This window comes from Physeter macrocephalus, unplaced genomic scaffold (assembly GCF_002837175.3).
Source record: "Physeter macrocephalus isolate SW-GA unplaced genomic scaffold, ASM283717v5 random_612, whole genome shotgun sequence".
Lineage (NCBI taxonomy): Eukaryota > Metazoa > Chordata > Mammalia > Artiodactyla > Physeteridae > Physeter > Physeter macrocephalus.
In genome coordinates, this window is record NW_021145986.1 from 18663 (window position 1) to 29662 (window position 11000).

Here is an 11000-nt window from a genome sequence, read left to right on the forward strand (position 1 = left end):
TTGACAAAGCCCTTCCCCGCTTCAAAATTGCATTTGTCCAAAGTTATATTTTTTTCTGGTTCTTTCTGTGTTTCAAGCTTTTCATGTGAAGTTATAGTGATTTTGGAATATATGCATGTGAAACGGAGAGCCAGTTTTATGTTTACCCTAAACGAGTCGCCTGGGTGTTCTGGCATCGTTGATTGAATTGCCCATTCTTCGTCCATGTATCTGAATGGTCACATTTATGATATAGAAAATCCATGTGTATGCTTAGTCAGTTTCTAGGCTTTCCTTTTTATTAAGTTGTCCTCTCCATAACACCCCACCATTTTAACTGTTTTAGCTTTATAATATGTTTTAATAGGTGGCAGAGCAAATGTTCTTGTTCCTTTTGTCCACAAATCCCTGTTCATTACAGCATTGTCTGTGGTCGAAGAAAATGATAAACAATTTAAATCGTCACCGATAGTGAAATTAATCACAACATTTGAGTCCGTTCTAAGGTGGAATACTGTGTTCAAAATGAATGAGGTGGGGGACTTCCCCGGTGGTGCAGTGGTTAAGAATCCACCTGTCAATGCAGGGGACACGGGTTCGAGCCCTGGTCCGGGAAGATCCCACATGCCGTGGAGCAACTAAGCCCAGGCGCCACAACTACGGAGCCTGCGCTCTAGAGCCCGCGAGCCACAACTACTGAGCCCGTGTGCCACAACTACTGAAGCCTGCACGCCTAGAGCCAGTGCTCTGCAACAAGAGAAGTCACTGACTAAGAAGCCAGTGCACCACAACGAAGAGTAGCCCCCGCTCGCTGCATAGAGAAAGCCCGTGCACAGCAACAAAGACCCAACACAGCCAAAAATAAAAATAAAAGAAATAAGTTTTTTAAAAAATGAATGAGGTGGACCTACATGCATTAGAAAGAAGTCCAAGATATGAATTCCAAAATGTTTGGACATTGTTTATGGAAAAAATTGCAATAAAATATTTTTATTATAAAACATTAAGGTGTGTATATGTGCCGGGGTAGATGGGCAGGGACGCTGTTTGAAAGCACAGTTGCCCTAAGGAGGATGGATTCTGTTCAAAAGAAGGGCCTTTGGTCTATTACAGTGAGTTAGGAGCAGTTTCGATCAGAACAAATGCCAGGGGTAACAGAGTGAGAATCAGGTGGTGCTCCCAGGACAAGCCAGGAGGGAGTGAGGAAAGGAGAAATACAGGCTGGGGGAGAGGAGTATAAAAGACACACTCACTCTAAAAAAAAAGTATTCGTTGTAATCTGAAATTTGAATCTAACTGGGCATCCTGTGTTTGGTCTCTAATGAGAGTGGAAACGCTACCTTTATGATACTCTTTTTGTAAGTGGGGAAACTACAGCACACAGAGGTTATATAACTTGCCCCAGGTCAACAAGTTGGTGGGTGGCAGAGGCGGATTCGAACCTTGGCCCTGTGGTCGAGAGCCTGCCCTCAAAAGCAAGGTCTCTCACCAGAAGATCCACACTTGAATGCAAGATGATCCATGTTGCTTGGCAAGACAGAAAAGATTATAAACCGAGCAGGTTTGGTGGTGGGGGCAGATGGAGCCAGAGGTGAGCAGAAAAAATGTTTTTATTTCTTTGGGAGCTAAATATTAAGGGTGTGGTTTCTCAGTCACTTATGTCCTGAGAGACCTTGCCGGTAGGACCCCGTCTCCCTCACCCGTATGCCCCTGAGAACCCAGCCCAGAGCCACGCATGTGGCAAGGGACAATTGAGGGGTTGTCACGGCTTGAGGGCTCCAGGAAGCTCTTCCTGAGATGGAGGGAGACATTCAAAGGACCTACTGGGGTTGACAGCACAGGGAAAGAAGCAGAGCTGAACAGGAGGAGCTGTCAGAGCTTCCAGACCCGGATAAACATCTGCCAGCCCATGGGGAGCTCCGGAGCAAAAAGCGCCCCACGATGGACAGAAGTGGCCAGGTCCTAGGGCCCATATAGTGTCAGTCATCAGCTGGGGTGCCCTGAGAAAAAGGGAGGAGCCAATGCTGGAGGCTGTCAGCAGCTAGGCTGCCGGTCCTTTCCTGACTGGGAGGCTGAACAGTGTCTGAATCTTTCAACGATTATTTATTACACAGAGTCATTGCCCCAACAGATTATTTGCTCCCAAAGGAAACCTTTCCATTGTTTTGAAACATTCATTTCCCAGCTGGACAAAAGGGGCCTGCACGCCTCTCACTCAATCAATCAAGGTTGGGCAGCCAGGGGAGGTGGTGTGGCCGAAGGGTTGAAACGCAGGTGATTTGGGAAACGTCATGGGCCCTGTGCCGCGGTGACCTCATCGCCCATATTGTTAATTTCTTGCTTATGTCTTTGTGTCTCGATGAGACTGAGAGCTCCCTGAGGCCCAGCCACCATCTGACGCATGACAGGCTTCACGCGGGGCTCAGGATCCGACATGGTGTTTGTTGCTGGGGACACTGGAAACTTGCTGGCCCAGTTCTAGAACTGGACGAGGGGGGTAAAGCTCCCTAGTGTGGTGATTCAAATCACATCTCTGTCCATTAAGGGTGTTTCCACTTGTACAGATTAAAACTTTCATAGGCCGCCCCACTACATCAGTCCTAAGTACCCCGTGACCAATTAACTTCTGCGAAAGCCCTCTCAGGTCATACTATCCTTTGACTATTTCAGCTCTGCTTTCCATGATGCCAAGCACACCCACCTTTCAAGTACTTCCTCCTAGGCTCCACTACACCTGGAGCCCATCAAGCCCCACTGAATTCAGGGAACCCATTGCAAAGGTGGCATCTCCCACCATTGTCCCTGGTCTGCAAAGAAAAACCACTGCAGAGCCTTTTAAGAAGGCTTGTGTTCCTCTCACCACTGAAGCAGGGATTATCACACTTCCAAAGGGCTCTAGGAGCATGTGGTTTGTTTGATAGAAAGTGAAGCAAAGAGACTAAAGAGAAGAAGGTGTTATGGTGATGCTAACAGTCCCTCAGTCAAGCATTTGGTTTCTCCTATCTTCCAACAGTAAATTACACCTTTCCTTAGTGTCTCTACAGAGGTTGCAGGGAATGGGGAGATCACACCTGAAAGATCCAGCTAGTTTGATCAGTTGCCAAGTGCCTGCACGTCACGAATGATGTCCCGCTGTGAACTTGTCCTAACAACGAAGCATTCTGAGCAGACGCTCTTCATGCTCATTGGATATTTTGGTCTCGTGCAGCTGAACATCTGCACCGCGGTGCAGCTCCGTGTCCCTGGATGACTGATGGGGACGAGGCTTCCCCGTCCTCGACAGGCTTTGCCACATCTTACCACCCCAAAGTATCGTTCCCCAGCTTTATTGAAGTATGACTGACAAATAAAGATTGTACATATTTAGGTGGTACAGTGTGCTTTTCTCATACAACGTGATGATTTAATATACATATACATTGTGAAATGATCACCACAGTCAGGTTAATTAATACATCCATCAGCTCACATGGTAACCATTTTTTTGCGATCTACTCTCTTAGCAAGTTTCAAGCATACAATGAAGTATTAGTCACTACAGTCACCATGCTGTACATTACACCTCAGAACCTATTCATCTTAAAACTGAAAATTTGTACCCTTTGACCAGCCTCTCCCCATTTCCCCCACCCCCACTCCCTGGCAACCACTACTCTACTCTTCATTTCTATGAGTCCTACTTTTTGGATCCCACATATAAGTGAGATCATACATTATTTGTCTTCCTGTGTCTGGTTTATTTCACTTAGCATAACGTCCTCCAGATTCATCCATGTTGCCACAAATAGCAGGATTTCTTTCTTTTTATAGCCGAGTAATATTTCACTATGTATATATACTCCATTTTCTTTAACCATTCATCCACTGATGGATGCTTGGGTTGTTTCCGTATCTTTGCTATTGTGAATAATGCTACAATGAACGTGGAAGGGCAATTATCTCTTCAAAATACTGATTTCATTTCCTTTGGATATATACCCAAAAGTGGGCTTGCGAGATCATATGGTACCTCTACTTTTAATTTGAGGAACCTCCCTACTATTTTCCATAGTGGCTGCAGCAATTTACATTCTCACCAACAGTGCACAAGGGGTCCCTTTAGCCCATACCCTCATTAACCCTTGTTAGCTCTTGTCCTTTTGAGAAAAGTTACCTGACAGGTGTGAAGTAATATCTCACTGTGGTTTTGATTTGCATTTCTCTGATGATTAGTGATGTTGAGAACCTTTTTAGGTACTTGTTGGCCATTTGTATGTCTTCTTTGGAAAAATGTCTGTTCAGGTCCTTTGCCCACTTTTTAATCAGGCTATTTGTTTTTTCGCTGTTGAGTTGTAAGATTTCCTTATATATTTCAGATACTAACCCCTCATCAGATATATGGCTTGCAAATATTTTCTCTGATTTGTAGGTGGCCTTTTCATACCTAACTTATGCAAAAACCAGAATTAGGAATATTAGATTCTGAATGTTTAAAAGCTGAGGCAGATCTATCTATACATGATGACTTGAAAACAGGATGAAGTCATATTAAGTGAAAAAGTAAGTTGGAAGGCTTCCCTCGTGGCGCAGTGGTTGAGAATCCGCCTGCCAATGCAGGGGACACGGGTTCGTGCCCCGGTCCGGGAAGATCCCACATGCCGTGGAGCGGCTGGGCCCGTGAGCCATGGCCGCTGGGCCTGCGCGTCCGGAGCCTGTGCTCCGCAACGGGAGAGGCCACAACAGTGAGAGGCCCGCGTACCACAAAAAAAAAAAAGAAAAAAAAGTAAGTTGGAGAATGTGTGTAGAATATGAGTGTATTTGGGGGGGGTGGAATATAACACTTGTATGTGTGTTTACATGTATACAGAAGAAATTGTGTTGAAGTAGAGAAAAATATCTGGCAGAGTATGTCATTGGGGGAGAGGAGATACCATCACTTTCTTTTACAGCCTTAAAAAAAATGCCAAGGACTTCCCTGGCGGTCCAGTGTTTAAGACTGCGTGCTTCCATTGCAGGGGGCACAGGTTCCATCCCTGGTTGGGGAAGCAAGATCTCGCATGCCTCACAGCACGGCCAAAAAAATAAAAGTGTCAAGTTATGGATGATTTTTACTTTCTTTTGCGTGTGATTTTCTATAATAAAATGTGTTGAATTTGTAATCAGAAAATTTTAAGAAACAAAAAAAGAAAAATATTAAAAGTGAACGGGGGCTTCCCTGGTGGCGCAGTGGTTGAGAATCCGCCTGCCGATGCAGGGGACACGGGTTCGTGCCCCGGTCCGGGAAGATCCCGCATGCCGCGGAGCGGCTGGGACCATGAGCCATGGCCGCTGAGCCTGCGCGTCCGGAGCCTGTGCTCCACAACGGGAGAGGCCACAACGGTGAGAGGCCCGCGTAACGCAAAAAACCATGAGCCATGGCCGCTGAGCCTGCGCGTCCGGAGCCTGTGCTCCACAACGGGAGAGGCCACAACGGTGAGAGGCCCGCGTACCGCAAAAACAAAAACAAACAAACAAACAAACAAAGTGAACGGGAGGGCTTCCCTGGTGGTTCAGTGGTTAAGAATCTGTCTGCCAATGCAGGAGACACGGGTTTGAGCCCTGGTCCGGGAAGATCCCACATGCCACGGAGCAACTAAGCCCGTGTGCCACAACTACTGAACCCGCGTTCTAGAGCCCGTGAGCCTCAACTACTGAGCCCACGAGCCACAACTACTGAAGCCCACGTGCCTAGAGCCCGTGCTCCGCACAAAGAGAAGCTACTGCAATGAAAAGCCCGCGCACCCAACGAAGAGTAGCCCCCGCTCGAGGCAACTAAAGAAAGCCCGCGTGCAGCAACGAAGACCCAATGCAACCTAAATAAATAAATCTATTTTTTTTAATCTCTTTATTTAAAAAAAAAGTGAACAGGAAAAAATGAATTGGATGAAAATATAGGCACAGAAGAAGGGAATGGATAAACCCTTGGAAGATCTGTTGCTTTGGGAAATCTCCAAACTTTCTGGAATAGGGTAGATGCCTGGTGGCTCTCAGGTCACCCACGTCCTCCGCCTGCCCCGCCCTTTTTCCTTCCCGGCCTGAGCTGAGGCTTGGCTCGGCTTAGTGCTGCCACCTGGAGGTCAGAGTCAGACATAACATAACTTCAACCGCTGTCTGTAGGGGCAGCCCCCTCCAGCGAGCAGTTTACAGTTTTCATTATAAGTCCTTAGGTTTCAGAGCTGAAGATGGAGATTTGTGGGAACTTCCAGTGTGAAGAGAAGACGGGAGGAAAGAGCAAGGCAGAATGAGAGAACACCTGTGTGTGTGCATGTGTTCAAACATTATTAAGCTTTTCAAAAGCACGACAGTAGATCATTAAACCGAGCATGGGGTCCCTGTGAGCGTGATGCCCTGTGCGACTGAATGAAGCCATCCCTGCTTGCACACTTGAGTCTGGATGTGTGCGTGTTTGCGATGCTTTTCTATGCCTCGCAAATGTGTATGTGTGTACAAACACGTGTATTTGTGTGTAAGCATCATGACCATGTTCAGCCATCTGTGAATACACATTTGCTCCGGTGACTGTGTATGTCCATGATGGTGTATTTGTGTGTGTTTGTGTGTGAGAGAGAGCAGGCTTCTGTATTCCAGGACACGAGAGCCTCAGGTCTCTGACTCGGGCTGCTGGGGAACAGTAAATGGGTTGGTTGGCTTCCTGGGTACCACACACAACAGGGGCAGCCGGGCTGCCGCTCAAAACTGCAGAACTCTTAGCGCGTAAAGACTCGTGCAAACCCCTGCACTAAGAGAGCTGACCAAACTTTACCATGGCTTCTGGCAGAGTAAGGCTGTGCCCCTAGGATGACCCCAGGCCTCCCACTGAAAGGCCTGCCTGAGAAAGTTCACGCTGCCCAGAGAATGTACTGTCCTTTGCAGCCAACACCCAACCGTAGGTCCCTGTCCTCTGTTTCTTAGAGAGCTTGCCGGAAAGCTCTCACCATGACAAATCCCACCTCTGTCCCTTTGAGATGTCTCCTACAACCCAGGAGCATCTTCCTCAAGGACTGGAATGAAAACCATCCCTTTGAAAAGCTATCACCAGGGAGGCCAGTCCTGTCTCCCAGTATCTGTGGGAGGACAGAATCTCAGGCTGTACGACTGCCCACCTCCAGGCACCCCCGTCTCATCACATTTACCTGACCCAAACCTTTGCAACTTTTCACTTGAGCCCCATTTCCCCCCTCCGCACCCCCTCATTCTTCCTTAAAACGCCCAGTTGCCTCTGCAGAGATCAGAAGGGACTCAGCTCTTTCCCTACTGTCAGTAGTCACTGCGTAAAATCTGTTTTCACCCCTTTAACTAATGTCAGGCTCTGTTTATCTTTGACACCCCCCTCCCCTGCAACAGCTGCCCTAGGAGGTTTGTTCTCTGACTTTCCTGTTACAGATGAGGACCCCGGGGCTCAGAGCAGCCTCATGTACCCCGCCCAGGGGCTCACATCTGTTTGGCGGCTGAGCTGGGCATCCCGAGGAAGAATTCTGACACCCAAGCCCCAGCTCTGCCCGCCACCATGAGCTGAGTTAGCAAAGGTAAGGAAGGTCACTGAGAGGTCATTGCTTCACTTGATTTTGTGTGCCTCAGTTTCCCCATCTGTTAATTAAGGGGGTCCAAGGGTTACCTAAAGTCCCTCCAGCCTTTGCCCCCATGCTCCTTTGTAGGGATGGAGCACATGGTCTGATGACCTCAGGCCACAGTCCAAGATGCCCTGCCTGCCTGGTAGCCTGTAAACATAACCCGTATGTCATCTGGCTCTCATTCAGATCAAATACTTTTTAGCTCTCCTCCTCCTTCACCCAGCTTTAAAAGATCAGTGGCATTACATTATCAGCAAGAATTTAAGGACTAGCAGCAAACACAGAAATCTCTGTGTGAACGTCCTCCTCTGGACTCTGATACAAACATTCTAGAAGCCTCACTCCTGTCCTCACTAATTCCTGAGAAAACCACCGTTTACATTTCCTCAGAGCAATGTAACCTGTGGTTAAGGGTGAGGACTTCAGAGTTGGACCCTTGGGATTCAAATCCCAGCTCCTTCACTTACCGGCTGTGTGACCTTGGACAAGTCACTGGACCTCTCTGTGCCTCCATTTCCAGATCTGTAAAATGGGGACAATAAGGAACCTACCTGGTAGGGGTGTTGTGATTGACTTGATGCACGTAAAGCTCTCAGTGCTATTTTCTAAATGGGGTCACCCTGGGTTTCTAGTCCCTTAAGTTTGAGGACATACAGGCTCTCCACAGTGACTCACCTTTTCTGTGGTTAGACTTTTCCAAGGAGGTTGAGGAGTGGGGAGTTACCCTGGGCAAAGGGGTAAATAGAACTGAAAGGAAAGCAAAAACCTAGGGACTATCTCTTAGGGGTCATAGGTTAAGATCTGTGAATGAAAAATGTTGCCTGCCATATCAGTAAACAAAGAGTGTTACAGCCATCAAGCCACTACAGCTCCTCCACCCATGGTGAGCCCTGAGGGGACTCAGGATGGGAAAGAACGGGATACTGGCCCTAGATATCAAAGGTGCATATCAAAGGAATGATTTCAGTGAGCCCAGACTCTTGCATCTTCTCATACATAGAAAAATGCTAAATTCCTTAACTTGAGATGTCTGGTTTTCTTTCATTAAGGCTAATGTTTCGATGTTGCGACTACCTGGTCTTTGTTGCAAAAACCCCTGTGTATTCTGGCTCCTCCCTTACCTCTGGGGAGAAGTTCCTCAGAGCGATCTGAGAGTCTGTCCGCCTGGGCTTGAAGTCCTCAGAAAGTCTACCAAATAAAACACAACTCTCAACTTCTAGGCTGTGCTTTTTTTTTTTCCCCAGTCAACAGGTCAAGGAAGGAAGAACCTTCTAATCACAGGGCCTGAGGGCTTAGAGACAGCCAAGGGGAAGGGCTGTGGAGACCATTTGGGGAGCAAATAAGCAGCTGTGGAAGTCTTCATTTCTGACCTCCAAAAGATCTCACAGATTTCCTTCCCCCAGATCTGGAATGATCTACCCCATCGAGTCTCTACCAGGACCCTGGCCGGCTCTATCAACATTCACCCTAAGTCTCCTGGGGCCGGGGCAGGGCTTCATGGCTCTTAATGCTCACCCTGGAGGCCCTGGGCAGTGAGCTTCCAGCCCCAGCGCCCTGCTGCACCATCTCCTGACCCTCTCACTCTGTTCTGTGCTGGTCTCAGCCAATCAGTAACCAGTGCTGTGGTTGGACCCACCATTGTGGTTCTTATTATGTGATTCTTATTATGATTGTAAGACGTCCCTCAGCAATAACCATCAGGGAATGTTGAAGAAATAAAGATTTATTACTCACAAGACCAGAAAATTACACAGTACACTTGGGCCATACAGCGAAGTCCTGGGGAGGAAGAGAGAGAGAAAACAGGAGGGCCTGGGGTCCTGCTTTTATTGGGGTCGAAAGTGGAGGCCTAAGGTTCGAGGACTCACTCTTTATTGGTGAATTTAAAACGTAAGAGGGGAAATATTTTTAAAAAATTTTTTGGCCACGTGGCATGTGGGATCTTAGTTCCCTGACCAGGGATCGAACCCATGCCCCCTGCATTAGAAGTGCGGAGACCCAACCACTGTATTGCCAGGGAAGTCTCCAAGACGGGAAATTTAAAGCATGGGAACAAGTGACCCAAATGGTCAGTGATTGAAATCAATCAAGATCTCTAAAACCAGGAGCCTCAGTGCGGGAGGCGACCTAGCTCTTTATTTAGTTGTATGGCTGGCAATGTGTTTATTTGTATCATCTTTGAAGCTGATGCTTCTTCAGCCAAAGCCCTTGCATTACAAAGAATAAAAAACAACGTTCAGGGCTTACCCTCTACACTCCCTAGCATTCCGCTCACCTACGTCCTCCGCTATTGTCACCCCCAGCCTGGGAGCCCTCTGAGTACTAGGACTACTCATCCCTGTCTCCACCCACGGTGCCAAACACCAGCACATACTAGGTGCTCAGTAAATACAAGCCCACTGGAGAGAGATTAGAAATGGGAGAGACACAGGCCTGCCTCCTGGCCACTGCCTGGATCACGTCACCCTCTAGCTTGTAAACCAGGGAAGCCAGAGGTCCCGAACTGGCAGCAGGAGGCTGGGCTAGCCCTCACTCAGCCTGATTCACATGGGACCACCATCAAACTCACCGCCTTGTCCTGAGGACAGGCTCACATGCCTTCTCTTATTACTTACCTGCTCCCTAGGTGGAAGGTCTGCAGGCTTGGCCAGAGGGAGGGGGTCAGGCCCTTAGGCTTTGATAATGAGCATCTTGGTTGACACATCAGTCCGTCCACCACCCCCCAAAAAACAAGGCTCCTCTCCCCCAGATGATTTCCCAGGTTTCTAAACGTGCAATTTTAACAAAATCATTTTTATTGTCGCAGCTCTTGGTGGCTTGCTTTGTCTGTACCAGCATAGTGGGGTACAGTGAACACGAGGCAATAATTCGGGGTGACACAATGAATCTTGGCATATTCCATGTGCTAAGAAGTCTTGTACCAAAGAAAACTGTTCAGTGTTATTTAAGTCACCACCATCTATTTGACAATGGAACAATTTTTTACATCATACCCATTAACATGTCCCAGTGTTTCTTGAAACATAGTTGGGAAACCTAGGCCTGAACGAAAAGAATAAGCACTTATTGGGCTTCCCTGGTGGCGCAGTGGTTGGGAGTCCGCCTGCCGATGCAGGGGACACGGGTTCGTGCCCCGGTCCGGGAAGATCCCACGTGCCGCGGAGCAGCTGGGCCCGTGAGCCATGGCCGCTGGGCCTGCGCGTCCGGAGCCTGTGCTCCGTAACGGGAGAGGCCACGACAGTGAGAGGCCCGCGTACCGCAAAAAAAAAAAAAAAAAAAAAAGTAGTTTGTAGGGGGGCAGTGCAGGGTAGGGTCACAAATGAAACACCACTGGCCATTGGTGGGCAACCACTGAAAGCTGGGAAATGGACACACGGATCTCATTCCAGTCTCCTACTGAGGCTTGTCTATGATTGAGCGGCTGGGCCCGTG